Here is a 16,054-nt window from a genome sequence, read left to right on the forward strand (position 1 = left end):
ATCTGTCTCCAACATTTCCTTTCTCAACTTCTCTGTCTCCATTTCTGGGGACAAACTATCCACTAACTTTCATTATAAGCCCACTAACTCCCACAGCTAACTAGACTATACGTCTTTACACCCTGCATTATATGAAGACTCTTTCTATTCTCCAAGTTCTTCATTGCATTTGTTCTGATGATGCTATCTTACACATCTCCCTTTCTCGTCAACCAAGGATTCCCCCCCATCCACTTTCCACTAAGGGGCCCTCAACCATGTTCGACCTATTTCATGCACCTACTACTCTCATCTCCTTCCATCCCTCCGAGAACATGATTGGGTTCTCGTTGTCCTCACTTTCCATCCCACAAACCTCCGCATTCAAAGGATATGCCACCAACAGATGATCTCCCCTTCCCCCATCAGCATTCCAAAGGGAGACACTTTTTCTGCTCTCCCTCCCCTTCCAAAAGGTTTAAAACATTTCTACCTCCCTTCAGTTCTAAGAGTCACTCAACTCGAAATGTCAATTTTGTTTCCCTCTCCACAAATTTTGCTAGTCCTGAGTTTTCCCATGCTTTGTTTTTGTGCCAGAATTTGGATGGTGCTTCCTTAAGACCAATTTTAAACTTAACGAAAACCACAAAACTAACTTTACAGCTGCTGGTAAATAACTGCATTAATAAGAGCAGGAAATTGCAAAGGAATCATGAATCTTTAAAATCATCATAGTTATATTTGAATGTAAAGATAGTGTCATCAGAAGTGAGTTTAAAGGAGGATAGTGGAAGCAAGGGAATGTTACAGCTGCTCCTTTGAAGGTAACGGTAGCCTCAAAATAAAACTAGACTAAACTGAATGGGCTGGATACAACAGTCCATTGTATCAATGCTATTTAGATTAAGTCAGAGAAAAGAATGGCAACATATACGTAAATACAATATGAAAGTAAGCCAGTGGGAAACATAACAAATTTCTATATGTATGTAAAGAGAATAAGATCAAGAAAAACAAATGTAGGCCCCTTACAGTCAAAAATGGGGGAATTCATAACAAGAAACAAAGACATGGCTAAGGAACTAAATTCGTACTTTGTTTCTCTCTTCACAAAGGAAGACATAAATAATGTACCAGAAGTTGTGAGAAACACAGGGTTTAATGAGAAGCTCAAGAAAATTAGTATTAGTAGAGAAATGGTTTGGGGGAAATTAATGGTATTGAAGGTGGATAAATCTCCAGGTCCTGTTAATCTTCATCCCAGAGTACTTAAGTTGCCTTAGAAATAGTAGAGCCATTGGTGGCCATTTTCCAAAATTCTTTGGACTCTAGAATGGTTCATACAGATTGGAGGGTAGCTGATATAACCCAACTATTCAAAAAGGTAGATAGAGAGAAAACAGGGAACTGAGACCAGTGAGTCTGATGTTGGTAGTAGGGAAGTTGCTGGAGTCCAGTTTCATAGCACAGCATGTGGAAAGCAGTGGTATTATCAGACAAAGTCAGCATGGATTTACAAAAGGGAAATCATGCTGACAGATCTACAAAAATTCTTTGAAGATGTAACGAGCAGAGTTGACCAGGGAGAACCGGTGGCTATGATGTGGTTTAAGAATGTTTTCGATAACGTCTCACATAGCATATTATTATGTAAAGTTAAACCACATGGGATTGCATGTAATGTCTCGAGACGGATAGAAAGCTAGTGACAGGCAGGAAGCAAAATGTTAGAATAAATGAGTCTTTTTCCGGTTGGCAGGCAGTGACGAGTGGGGTACCGCATGGACCTGCCTTAGGACCCCAACTGTTCACATTATATGATTTGGACAAGGAAAATAAATATATTTCCACATTGGCAAATGATATAAAGTTGGGTGTGAGGGTGAACTAGGAGGAGGATGCAGAGATGCTTCAGCGGAATTTGGACAGGCTGACTGAGTGGGCACATGCATGGCAGATGCAGTGTAATGTGGATAAATGTGAGGTTATCCACTTCAGTAGCAAAAATAGGAAGGCAGACTTGAATAGGTGTAAATTGAGAGAGGTGGATACTCAGTGAGACCTTGGTGTCCTTGTGCAGCAGTCGGTGAAAGTAAGTGCTCAGGTACAGCAGGAAGTAAAGAAGGCAAATCGTACGTTGGCCTTCATAACGAGAGGATTTGAGTATAGGAATAGAGATGTTTTATTGTAATTCTATAGGGCATTGGTGATGCCACTCCTGGAGTATTGTGTACAGTTTTGGTGTCCTTATCTGAGGAAGGATGTTCTGGGAGTGCAGCAAAGCTTTACCAGGTTACTTCCTGGAATGGCAGGACTGTCATGAGGAGAGACTAAATTAGTTAAGATTATATTCATTGGAGTTTTGAAGAGTTGGGGGGGTGATCTTGCTTCACCCACAGAGTGGGTAATCTGTGGAATTCACTACCACAAAAAGTAGTTGAGGCAAAAAAAATTGTGTGGTTTCAAGAAGGAATTAGATTTTGCTCTTGGGACTAAAGGGATTAAGGGGTATGGAGGGTAGGCAGGATCAGGGTATTGAACTTGATGATCAGCCATGATCATAATGAATGGTGGAGCAGGTTCGAAGGGCCGATGGCCTCCTCTAGCTTCTAATTTCTACGCACAATTCTTTTTTTTTTAGTATAAATTTAGAGTACCCAATTCATTTTTTTTCCAATTAAGGGGCAATTTAGCATGGCTGATCCAACTATCCTGCAGATCTTTGGGTTGTGGGGGTGAGATCCATGCAGACGTGGGGAGAATGTGTAAACTCCACACGGACAGTGACTCAGGGCCGGGTCTTTGGCACTGTGATGCAGCAGTGCTAACCGCTGTGCCACCATTCTATGTATGTTTCTATGTATGAATACTTCAGGAATTTTCAAGGTCACTGAGAATATTTAACTGGTTGCACCATTTAGCCTCGAGTCAAGTTCTGTTGAACTTGTAAAAAGCCACGGTTTTTAAGTCAGCTTAGATTTTACTCAGCAGAAGCACAACAATCATGCTGCTTATAAAAACTGGACCATAAGACCACAATACATAGGAGCAGAATTAGGCCACTCGGCCCATCGAGTCTGCTCCACCATTCAATCATGGCTGATATTTTTCTCATCCTCATTCTCCTGCCTTCTCCCCATAACCTCTGATCTCCTTATTAATCAAGAACCTATCTATCTCTGTCTTAACGACTCTCAGTGGACAAGTGTGGAAACAGAGACTGACATTATATTTTTACAGGAATATCTCAGCAGCTACATGCCAAAAATGTCTGTTGATCAATTTCTATAGTACAACTAGCCAACTGCTAAGACTGTGATATATAATTCATATTGTTTACTTAGCACTGGATTATATTTAATACATGGTTTCATAACAGTGGAATTATTGGCGTCAATATTATGTGTTTATGGATCTCAACGGCTCACAGCCAATCACTATTTTCTTTAGTATATCAATGATTTTGTAGAATCAAAATCAATGAGTGTAATTAGAGAATTCAACTGGGAAAATGCTTAATACAAGCCTTCACACATAATCCACAATTATCCTTGTTCAACAATCCAATTCAAATTTAAGGTAAGTGTATCAATTACATTCAACAGAAACTAGAACATACTTAAGTGCTTCATAATCACAATTAGTAAACTTAATATTCAACTTTATTTCAACCTAGCAAATCAGCAAAATCAGATATATTGCACTCTCTGATCTGGAAAGTGATCATGATGATAATAAATGGTATCATTGAGGGGATAGCAGCTCTGGAATGATCAAACTTATGATCTAAGATTTGGAAAAAATGAAGACTAAGAGCAAAGTATGTCATTTTAAGCAGCTAACAAAGACAATGTGGCAACAATGCAAGCCAATATTTGAGTGTTAAACAGCATTTCAGCAGTTGGCAAGTAGAATGCTTTTAAAGATAGAAAGCAGAGCATGATGATTAATACATTCAGGATCAGCACATTCTCCCCGTGTTTGCGTGGGTTTCACCCCCACAGCCCAAAGATGTGCAGGGTAGGAGGATTGGCCACGCTAAATTGCCCCTTAATTGGAAAAAATAATTGGGTACTCTAAATTTATTTTTAAAAATACATTCAGGATTAGCAGCACAGACAAATATAACCCTGATCCTAAATAGATTAACAACTTAAACCGGAAGCACGAAACATGGAGAGCAATCACTACAAATCCTGCTGGGAATAAAAGGTGAGATACACTTGATAAATATATGGACATATAAAAACATATTAAAAGATGACTAGAGGAGTAAAGATGAAAATGCAAAAGACAGTTTTATTGCGAAGTAAAACAGATCAGTCAAACATTCTCAGTATTTTAACAGAAGACTTTAGAAAAGTCTAAAAGTTTCCAACAGAGTTCAAAGTCAGAAAAAATTAATATACTTAATGATCACTGACACAAATTGAGTATTCTTTATATTTTTATCTCCTGCCCAATAGGAAAGATTACATCCATGAACGAGCCTATTATTCATAAACTGAAATGTGTGTTTACATTGTTATGGGCAAGGGCTTAGAAACTCCAAAGTATATTATGAAGTTCACCTGATTTACAACTTTTATGTTGAATTTGACTAGGATGAGCACAAGAGGTGTGACTCAACGGTCTTCCCAGACACTTTACCAAAACAAGCTTTATTCTAAGAATTTAGCTAACATTTAGATGACACATAGGGTGTGGCCAAGCACTCTGCATTCTCACTTGAACAAGACTGGCCTTTCCTGAGATTCTGACCCTGTCTCACCAACAGGTTTAAACCCTTCCGGAAAGCAAACTGTATCTTTTAAGTTATCAAAGCAAGTAGCAAGAATCAATGTTTTTTTTACTGGAACAGATCCTAAAAATGAAGATAGGGAGAGGCAGGCCAAAACACTTATTTTCACTGTCTGTAATACACAGCAGTCAAAACCGAAAGCGAAAGTAAAACAACCCTCTCAGCCCAGCTCAGCTCCACCCACAAAATGACATCACTGAAGCCATGTGATAAGACAAAAACCTTTCTTAAAGGGAAACCCCCATGACAACATATAAAATAATTCTGGGGGTGATGAATAAACCATTAACCTACTGAAAGCAATTAAAAGTGCCTGCACCTCCTGGTCTCTTGACTGTCAGACAAGCAACAGTGAAAATTTGATAATTGACATTACTTGGAATAAAGGCCTGCAAGCAAGTGTTTATTTAAAGTGTTTATACATAACTCAGATATTGAGTACTTCAGTGGCGCAGACATTCATTACTGAAACCTTGACATAAAACTCTACTTCCTCATTTTAAAACCAAGGCAGGACACCAGACATGTAAGGAGGTGTATAAATAGTAACAAATTGTTGCAATTCAAAGGCATCAGTTGGTTGGACAGATTTTCCATAATATTCAAACTCGCACCATTAGAGCAATTTTCCTCCCCTTTGGGTTCAGGTTTCCAAACAATTAGCTCTTTCCCACAGCCAGGTAATCAGCATTTGCATTGTTATGTGTGTGAACTTAGTAACTAATTTTCCTGGAATTAACCACTCAACAGAAGTGACACATCAACGTTTTGAAACTTCAACACAAGGCAGCATCCACATCCTTTCATGTAATAGAGGTAATGGGTATGCAGCAAACAAATCTATATTCTTCTCAGTTTGCTGCGCCGCCTATGCATGGTTTTAGGAGCAGACGTCCAATATTTGTAGCCTCCTCTTGACCTCGTAGCCTGGTATGCCAAAGACGAAACCCCATACACCTGGGCCGAATCATTTGCAGTGTTGTCGGAAGGTGTTCGCTGGAGGGAAATGCCAACCACCTAACAGGACTCCACTCCAGATGTTGAGTCAGGTTTATTTCTTTAGACATTTGCTCTCAATGGATTATAGCGAACGAGGTTTACCAACCGAAGACAAGTTTGATGATACCCTTTTGCATCAACAACTTAGCATTGGAAAGGTACAGCTATGAACATGTATTATTTGGCAGGTGGAGGAGAGAGGACAAAAAGGTGCTTCAATCATGCTTCTAGTGCTTGCACAGGTCGAGGTGTATTCAAACAAACTGGTTAAAGTCGAACCAATGTGCATTTCAGCTACATGTGCATGCAGTTTGTTGTCAGCAAACAATAATTATGTTCAGTGGCCAACAGTTAGAGAATATACAAAGTCCCTCCCCTTAAAGAAATTACAATAAGTACCTGGTACGATTTCGAACAAACAGATCAAACAAAGTAAAATGGTTATTTCTCCTAAGTATTCACATGACTGACATGTCCTCCTTAGATAATAATAATCCAAGTAGGTAGCAACATTGATACAAATGAGATGGAAATATTAAACAGGCTGAAAACAACCAAATCTCCAGAGATTATATCCATCCCAGAATATTGAGATATATGGAGTGCGTGTGATCATTATGAAGCAGTCAAATACAAGGGAAGTCCCAGTAGATGGATAGAGGCTTGATGGCGTATGTTTTCAAAGACAACAAAACAAATTCTAACAGCTCTTCAACTTTGTCTAAAATAGTGGAATCTAATAACAGGAACTTTCTTCAGGATTGCCTGCACAACGATGACCTAATAAATCACAATCAACATAGAAATGTGAAAGATATTGGCCAGACAGCAGCCTTTTTTTGAATTTCAACAAGTGACATCTCAGTGGACTCCACCATAGAGTCATAGATGATGCAGCACAAGAGGTCAGTGAGACAATCAAGTCTGTGTTGGTTCTTTAATAGAGTAATCCACTCAAGCCAACTGTCCATCCATTTGCATAAGACCATAAAACATAGGAGCAGAATTAGGCCATTTGCCTCTCGAGTCTTCTAAACGATTTCCTGAAACGTATTTTCCCTATTCTTTAAATAGTATTGCGACAGTCTTGTCACAATTACATAGAACCTTGCTGGGGCTTTAACTGAAGCATTAACTGAAGGACGGATATGGTTGCCTTAGACAAAATGCAAAGCAGTCTCAGACTGATTTACATGAGAAGATTGTCCCTTGAGGAGAGATTGTGTAGAATGGACCTAATGTTGTGATTCAATGATTTGTGCACAAGTGATATTAACCTGTGATTTCACCAGCTGACCAATCGCATACTGAACTGTTTAACCATTTTCATGACAAGAATAGACACTGACCAAAGATGGCTGCCATAGGTCATCCGACTTTTGGTATTGCGGGTGATCAGTTTCTTTAAAGTTCCAATATGGAACAAAATTCAGTCATGCCACAACATACCTGTCTGGGATTTCACACCTGAGGATATCAAGAACCACTTCAAAGCATTTTACTGAAATGTACAAGAATAGCTTTTGCATTTCCATAACAATACCTTGCCAGCAGAGACAGAAAGCCGGAAAGAACTATGGTTATATGGAGATATGACTTTCTAGTTCATCAAGATGGAAAATTCAGGGGATTAATGGTTGGGACATTACAGAGACTAATCCGTCAACCATGAAATAAAAGCAACTGTCGGTTCAGATAAACAAACCCTTTTTTAAAACTGTTATTGGGAGAAAGTGAAACAACCATTTTAATATTTCTAACACAAGCTGCTAAAGACAGCAGTGAGTCATCTGGAAAAGATGCCAATAAATCATAGGCACTCCTTTGTTCTTTCTCTCCATCCCACCTCCCCCCACCAAGTTAAGACCCTATGTTTTAAAATTTAGCACTGACATGATGAATTTTCCATCAAAAGGAACCTCAGATGTAAAACTATGGGACATTTGGAAGAGGCGGATAAAGGATTTAAAAGAAATAATGTCAAGCAATTGCAGTTATGTGGGCTTCAACTCAACTCCTGGAATCTAAACACACTCGGGGAAAAATCTGCTGCAGCCACAGTGAGGCAGCCAAAGGGTGAAATAATTAACTCTCAATTTCTTTATCTTTCAACATTGAACCGCAATTTATTGAAGCAAGTAACTACATATGGTATATCTTGTATTTTTACATGCATGTCTAAATATGGATCGTAAAATTGAGAAGTGCTCTTTTAAGTATTTTGCCATCTTTACCTGGGTGGGTGTTGAACAAAAGAAAACCCCTGTTTGTTTTCAACCTCAAGAAAGCCTGCCAGACTGGCTTTTCTGTAACCAGTACAAATAGTTAAATATAGACATTCATAAAATTCCTTCATCCTTCTTTATTCACAAAAAAAACCGTAAGACATACACTTGGGAAGGTAGGGCAGGAGAGTTTTATTTTATCCCTCCCCATTTGGCCATAACATAATAAACCCCAAGCTCAGATGAATGAGAGGGAGTTCAGATGAATGAGAGGCAATATCATTGAAATATATAAAATTCTGCAGTTGTATCTAAAGGCAAATAACTAACAGGATGCTCCTGGGCGGCGAAGGCCCGCTAATGGGTCACAGACTCAAAATAAGGAATCAACCATTTAGGATAAAGATAAAGAACACTTGGATTGGATTGGATTTGTTCATTGTCACGTTCGCCGAGATACAGTGAAAAGTATTTTTCTGTGAGCAGCTCAACAGATCATTAAGTACATGGAAAGAAAAGGGAATAAAAGAAAATACATAATAGGGCAACACAAGGTATACAATGTAACTACATAAGCACCGGCATAGGATGAAGCATACAGGGGTGTAGTGTTAATGAGGTCAGTCCATAAGAGGGTCATTTAGGAGTCTGGTAACAGCGGGGAAGTAGCTGTTTTTGAGTCTGTTTGTGCGTGTTCTCAGACTTCTGTATCTCCGACCCAATGGAAGAAGTTGGAAGAATGAGTAAACCTTGTGGGAGAGGTCTTTGATTATGCTGCCCGCTTTCCCCTGGCAGCAGGAGGTGTAGATGGGAGTCAATGGATGGGAGGCAGGTTCATGTGATGGACTGGGCGGTGTTCACAACTCTCTGAAGTTTCTTGCGGTCCTGGGCCAAAGCAGTACCCATACCAGGCTGTGATGCAGCCAGATAGGATGCTTTCTGCGGTGCATCTGTAAAACTTGGTAAGAGTTAATGTGGACATCCCAAATTTCCGTAGTTTCCTGAAGAAGTATAAGCGCTGTTGTGCTTTCTTGGTGGTAGCAACGACGTGGGTGGACCAGGGCAGATTTTTGGAGATGTGCACCCATAGGAATTTGAAATTGCTAACCATCTCCACCTCGGCCCCGTTGATGCTGACAGGGGTGTGTACAATACTTTGCTTCCTGAAGTCAATGACCAGCTCTTTGGTTTTGCTGGCATTGAGGGAGAGATTGTTGTCGCTGCACCACTCCACTAGGTTCTCTATCTCCCTCCTGTATTCTGACTCATCGTTATTCAAGATCCGGCCCACTATGGTCGCATCGTCAGCAAGCTTGTAGATGGAGTTGGAATCAAATTTTACCACGCAGTTAAATGTGCACAGGGAGTAGAGTAGGGGGCTAAGTAAGCAGCCTTATGGGGCCCCGGTATTGAGGACTATTGTGGAGGTGTTGTTGTTCATTCTTACTGAATGTGGTCTGTGGGTCATAGAGTCAAGGATCCAGTTGCAGAGTGGGGAGCCAAGTCCGAGGTTTTGCTGCTTTGATATGAGCTTGGCTGGGATTATAGTGTTGAAGGCGGTTCTTTAGTCAATAAATAGGAGTCTGATGTAGGAGTCCTTGTTGTCGAGATGCTCTAGGGATGAGTGTAGGGCCAGGAAAATGGCGTTTGCTGTGGATGAGTTGTGGCGGTATGCGAATTGCAGTGGGTTAAGGCGTTCTGGGAGTATGGAGGTGATGCACTTCATGACCAACCTCTCAAAGCACTTCATTACGACTGAAGTCAGGGCCACCAGACAGTAGTCAGTCACGTTGCCTGGCTATTCTTTGGCACCGGTATGATGGTGGTCTTCTTGAAGCAGGTGGGGACCTCAAAGTGGAGTAGGAACAGGTTATAGATGTCTGCCAGCTGGTCCAAGCACACTCTGAGTGCACAACCATGGATCCCGTCCGGGCCCGTCGCCTTCCGAGGGTTCCCTTTAGGAAAGCCAATCTGACTTTGGAAGCTGTGATGGTGGGTATGGGTGAGTTATGGACTACTGGTGCACTGGACAGCGGATTGTTGGTTTCCTGCTCAAACCGAGCATAGAATGCATTGAGTTTAAGTGAACTCCTTCACTTAAAGGACTGCGAATCTGTGGAATTTGCTATCACTGAGCTGTGCATATCCAGTCAAGTCAGAGATTGACAGATTTTGGGATACTAAGGGAATCAAGGACTATGGAGATAATAATAATTTTTCTTGTCACACGTAGGCTTACATTAACACTGCAATTAAGTTACTGTGAAAAGCCCCTAGTCGCCACATTCTGGCACCTGTTCGGGTACACAGGAGGAATTTAAAATGTCCAATTCACCTAACAGCACTTCTTTCGGGACTTGTTGTAGGAATCCGGAGCATCCGGAGGAAACCCACGCAGACACAAGGAGAACGTTCAGACTCCTCACAGTGACCCAAGGCGGGAACTGAACCTGGGACTCTGGAGCTGTGAAGCAACTGTGCTAACAACTGTGCTACCATGCTGCTCTTTGGTGCAGGAAGGAAGGAATCACAGAGCATAGATGATCAGCCAAGAATTAATTTATTGATTGGCACAGCAGGCTTAGAGGGCTGACTGTTCTACTTCTGTTCCTATTTCTTATGTTTTGATTACTGAATCTGCTTCTGTCATCTTTTCAGGAAATTAATACCAGATCACAACAACTCGTAACAAAGTCAACAAATTCAGGTGGAAAATAATAGCAGATTAAATATAAAGCAGAGCACAAATGTTGCCCATAACAAGAGGGCAGACTATGACTGGCGTACTCCATGACTTGAGTCAAAATCATTACCAGCACAATTGTTCTTTTAATTTCCTTGCCAAACTGATCTCTGTACATCATTTACCACTTTCAAACTCATCATCTCCTTTCACCATTACTTTCCCTTTTGCTCAACTCCATTGGCATTTATGCTCCACAGGAGTCTCCCCCCCAACTATCTTTATCTGACCCCATGAAATAGCCTACACAAATTTCTCCAACTTCGCATGAATAGCTTTTATGCTATGTCTTATCCCAACATTCTCTATCTTTTATATATATAATATATATATATATATATATATATATATATCAGTCTAGATTTTTTGATTTCCCACAGATGGGTCTTTATGATCACCATGGAAGGCTGTGACTAGCGGTGTTCCACAGGGATCAGATCTGGGGCCTTGGTTATTTGTGGTGTATATAAATGAGTTGGAAGAAAATGTAGCTGGTCTGATTAGTAAGTTCGCAGACCACACAAAAACTGATGGAGTTGCGGATAGTGAAGAGGATTGTCAGAGGATACAGCAGGATATAAACTAGTTGGAGTTTTGGGCGGAGAAATGGTAGATGGAGTTTAATCCGGATAAGTGTGAGGCAATGCACTTTGGAAGGTCCAATGCATGTAGGAATTACACAACAAATGGCAGAACTCTTGCGAGTATTCACAGTCAGAGAGATCTGGGCGTGCATGTGGATACGGTGGTCAAGAAGGCATACGGCATGCTGACCTTCATCAGTCGGAGCACTGAATATAAAACTGGCATGTCATGTTGCAGCTGCAAAGGACCTTAATTAGGCCTCATTTGGAATTTTGTGTACAATTCTGGTCGTCACACTACCAGACAGATTTGGGTGCTTTGGAGAGAGTACAGAAGCGGTTTACTAGGATGTTGCCTGGTATGAAGGGCATTAGCTATGAGGAGAGGTTATGGGCAGCACGGTAGCCTTGTGGATAGCACAATTGCTTCACAGCTGCAGGGTCCCAGGTTCGATTCCAGCTTGGGTCACTGTCTGTGTGGAGTCTGCACATCCTCCCCGTGTGTGCGTGGGTTTCCTCCGGGTGCTCCGGTTTCCTCCCACAGTCCAAAGATGTGCAGGTTAGGTGGATTGGCCATGATAAATTGCCCTCAGTGTCCAAAATTGCCCTTAGTGTTGGGTGGGGTTACTGGGTTATGGGGATAAGGTGGAGGTGTTGACCTTGGGTAGGGTGCTCTTTCCAAGAGCCGGTGCAGACTCGATGGGCCGAATGGCCTCCTTCTGCACTGCAAATTCTATGATAAACTTGGTCTGTTCTCACATGAACAACGGAGGTTTAGAGGTCCACAAGATTATGAGTGGCATGGACAGAGTGGATAGTCAGATGCTCTTTCCTAGGGGACATAGGTTTAAATGTGAGGGGGAAAGTTTAGAACCGATATGTGAGGCAAGATTGTTTTTTACACAGAGGGTGATAAATATACGGAACGTGCTGTCTGGGGAGATGGTGGGACAAGGTACATTAGTGGCATTTAAGGGACATCTGGACAAATATATGAATAGGGTGGGAATGGAAGGATACGGACTCTAAGTGCAGACAGTTTTAGTTTAGGCAGGTGCCATGGTTGGTGTAGGTTTGGAGGGCCGAAGGGCCTGTTCCTGTCTGGTATTGTCTTTGTTCTACTACTGAGATTAGCTTTGAATTCCTCAAATATTAATTAATTGAATTTAAATTCCACCAGCTTACATGATGCGATTCACAGGTCTCCAGAGCATTTAAACGAAAGCAAAATACTGTGAATGTTGGAGACCTGAAATTAAAACAGAGTGCTGGAAAAGCTCAGCAGATCTGGTAGCATCTGAACTAGCTCTGAAGAAGAGTCATATTAGACGGGAAATGTCACACTGGATTGAAAATTAGCAAACGTGACACCACTGTTTAAAATAGGAGGTAGGCAGAAAGCAGGTAATTATAGGGCAGTTAGCTTAACTTCAGTAGTAGGGAAGATGCTGAAATCTATCCACAAGCAAGAAATAGCGAGGCATCTGGATGGAAATTGTCCCATTGGGCAGACGCGGCACGTGTTCATAAAGGGCAGGTCGTGCCTAACGAATTTGGTCGAATTTTTTTGAGGGCATTACGAGTGCGGTAGATAACAGGGAGCCAATGGATGTGGTATATCTGGATTTCCAGAAAGCTTTTGACAAGGTGCCACACAAAAGGTTGCTGTATAAGATAACGATGCATGGCATTAAGGGTATAGAAGATTGGTTAATTAATAGAAAGCAAAGAGTGGGGATTAATGGGTGTTTCTCTGGTTGGCAATCAGTAGCTAGTGGTGTCCCTCAGGGATCGGTGTTGGGCCAACAATTGTTCACAATTTACATCGATGATTTGGAGTTGGGGACCAAGTGCAATGTGTCCAAGTTTGCAGACGACACTAAGATGAGTGGTAAAGCAAAAGGTGCAGAGGATACTGGACGCCTGCAGAGGGATTTGGATAGGTTAAGTGAATGGGTTAGGGTCTGGCAGATGGAATACAATGTTGACAAATGTGAGGTTATCTATTTTGGCAGGAATAACAGCAAAAGGGATTATTTAAATGATAAAATATTAAAACGTGCTGCTGTGCAGAGAGACCTGGGTGTGCTAGTGCATTAGTCACAAAAAGTTGGTTTACAGATGCAATAGGTGATTAAGGCAGCAAATGGAGTTTTGTCCTTCATTGCTAGAGGAATGGAGTTTAAGACCAGGGAGGTTAGGCTGCAATTGTACAAGATATTAGGCCGTATCTGGAGTATTGTGTTCAGCTTTGATCTCCATTCCTGAGAAAGGACATAGTGGCGCTGGAGTGTGTGCAGAGGAGGTTAATCCCAGAGCTGAAGGGGTTGGATTCCGAGGAGGGGTTGAGTAGACGGGGACTGTACTCGTTGGAATTTAGAAGGATGCGGAGGGAATCTTATAGAAACATATAAAATTATGAAGGGAATAGATACGATAGAGGCGGTCAGGTTGTTTGCACTGGCGGGTGAAAGCAGAACTAGGGGGCATAGCCTCAAAATAATGGGAAGTAGATTTAGGACTGAGCTGAGGAGGAACTTTTTCACCCAAAGGGTTGTGAATCTATGGAATTCCTTGCCCAGTGAAGTAGTTGAGGCTCCTTCATTAAATGTTTTTAAGATAAAGATAGATAGTTTTTTGAAGAATAAAGGGATTAAGGGTTATGGTGTTCGGGCCGAAAAGTGGAGCTGAGTCCACAAAAGATCAGCCATGATCTAATTGAATGGCGGAGCAGGCTCGAGGGGCCAGATGGCCTACTCCTGCTCCTAGTTCTTATGTTCTTCTGTTCTTTATGTTCTTTGGCATTTCCAGATGACATTCCCGAAGCTACTGGGACCCAACTCCACACAGACAAATGTTACATTTCCCACCATAGTGCAGCCAAAGAATAGGACCACTATCCCAATTCTGACAAAACACAAGTTCACCACTCTGAAACCCAAGACTCCACACAATGCTACCAAACTCCTGAACCTCCATGTCATGCAGTGTAAAGCTCCTACTACCCATCTCACATCAAATTCATCCTAATCGCTGTGAAAACAGTTTAGTCAACATAAATCAGTAGCCAACATTGTGATGCATGGCACAATACATATTCTTATAAACAATACATCCTTTAACTTGGTGAGCAAAGCCATGATAATCCTGTTCAAATATAATTGTATACAGCATGTACTTTGGTAAGCAAGAAAATATAAATATGTGCACACATATATGTGTTACATGTAGCCTTTCAGCTTCAGTACCATGGAGTTGTGATAACAATTAAAATTAGATGTTGTTTTGCTAGTATTGACTAGTATAGTTAAAAACGTCAACCAAACTAGAGAATCATCACACCAAGTAGAAATCTCAGATGAAAATCTAAAATGATCCCCTCAAGTGCTTTGAGTGGCCAAGCAGGGCAAATGCAAAAGAAAGTACATCCAAGAACAAACTCACAATAACTCTGCATCTGCACCCCAAGATATATTGTTACTTTGAAGTAGCATTTTGGTGTTGACAAAGGAGACAGAGCGCAATATATCTCCATCAAAACAAATTACAAAGTAGTACGCAAATTCTGTCACAGGGTGGTGCTATGCAACAAATTGCTTGGCATCTGCCTGAAGATACCAAGGAGAAAACAACTCGCCAGTTAGCTTCACCAAACTGCACTAGCTCAGATTTCAAAAGAAGTAACTGGAGGAGAGAAGACATTTTCCCACCTTTCAACAGATCGGCCATGGTCCTGCACGCATGAAGCAAAGATCTGTAACAGTATTGAAACATCTTCATATTCCACAACAATCCATCTTAAAACAGCAGATAACAAAAAGACCACTAAAACTCCCAACATCACACTGTGTAAGGGTGTCAAGGCTTGCAGATTTACTAGAATGGATTCGGGGATGAAAACCTTCAGTTACATGGAGAGATGGAGAAACTAGGATTGTTCACCTTGGAACAGAGATGGTTAAGGAGCAACTTAACTGAAGTTTAACAGTTTCTCCTTATTTACCCTATCTAAACTATTTCCATAGACTTAGATTTAAGTTAATTGACCAAAGAACCAGGAGCGACAAGAAAATTATGCAGCGAGATACAATGATTTGGAATGCACAGTCTCAAAGGGCAGTGAAAGTACATTCAATAAACCTCAAAAGAAAATTGGATAAATACTTGAAAAAAAAATAATTTGCAAGGTTATGCAGAAAGAGCAGAGGAGTGGGACTAATTGAATATCTCTACAGGCTGAATAGGCTCTGTGTTCCATGATTCTCTGAAAAGGGAGATACCATGAAAACCAAATTGCATGAACAAGGCCACTTGAACAATTGAGCAATGTGTAATTTTATTACTTTTATTGCTGGGAAATATTAGCAAGGAAATCTAATCCAGACAAAGTGATTTATTAATCCCTGCCATTATCTCACAGGAAACAGCCAACACTAGCAAGCAATCAGCTGTGCTCATTTCAAGCTTACCACAGAATGGAAACGCAATGGAAGCAGTTCAGAGGTGGTTTACTAGACTAATACCTGGAATGGGCGAGTTGTCTTGTGAGAAAAGGCTGCACACACTAGTTTATATCCACTATAGATAAGAGGAAGACACAGCTTGATTGAAACACAAAATCCTGAGGGGATTTGACAGGTTTAATGTGGCGAGAATATTGCCTCTTCTGGGAGGATCTAGATCTGGGTGACTGTTTAAAAATAAGGAGCCGCCCTTTTAGGAC

The 16,054-nt window shown here is 41.1% G+C and overlaps 1 protein-coding gene across 2 annotated transcripts in view; it reads right to left on the reverse strand.

Moving 5' to 3' along the window:
- The window catches only part of cdc73 (cell division cycle 73, Paf1/RNA polymerase II complex component, homolog (S. cerevisiae)), a 435,381-nt gene that overhangs the window by 366,073 nt on the left and 53,254 nt on the right, over window positions 1-16,054 (reverse strand). The window lies entirely within an intron of this gene.

The sequence above is a fragment of the Scyliorhinus canicula genome, chromosome 4, assembly GCF_902713615.1.
Source record: "Scyliorhinus canicula chromosome 4, sScyCan1.1, whole genome shotgun sequence".
Lineage (NCBI taxonomy): Eukaryota > Metazoa > Chordata > Chondrichthyes > Carcharhiniformes > Scyliorhinidae > Scyliorhinus > Scyliorhinus canicula.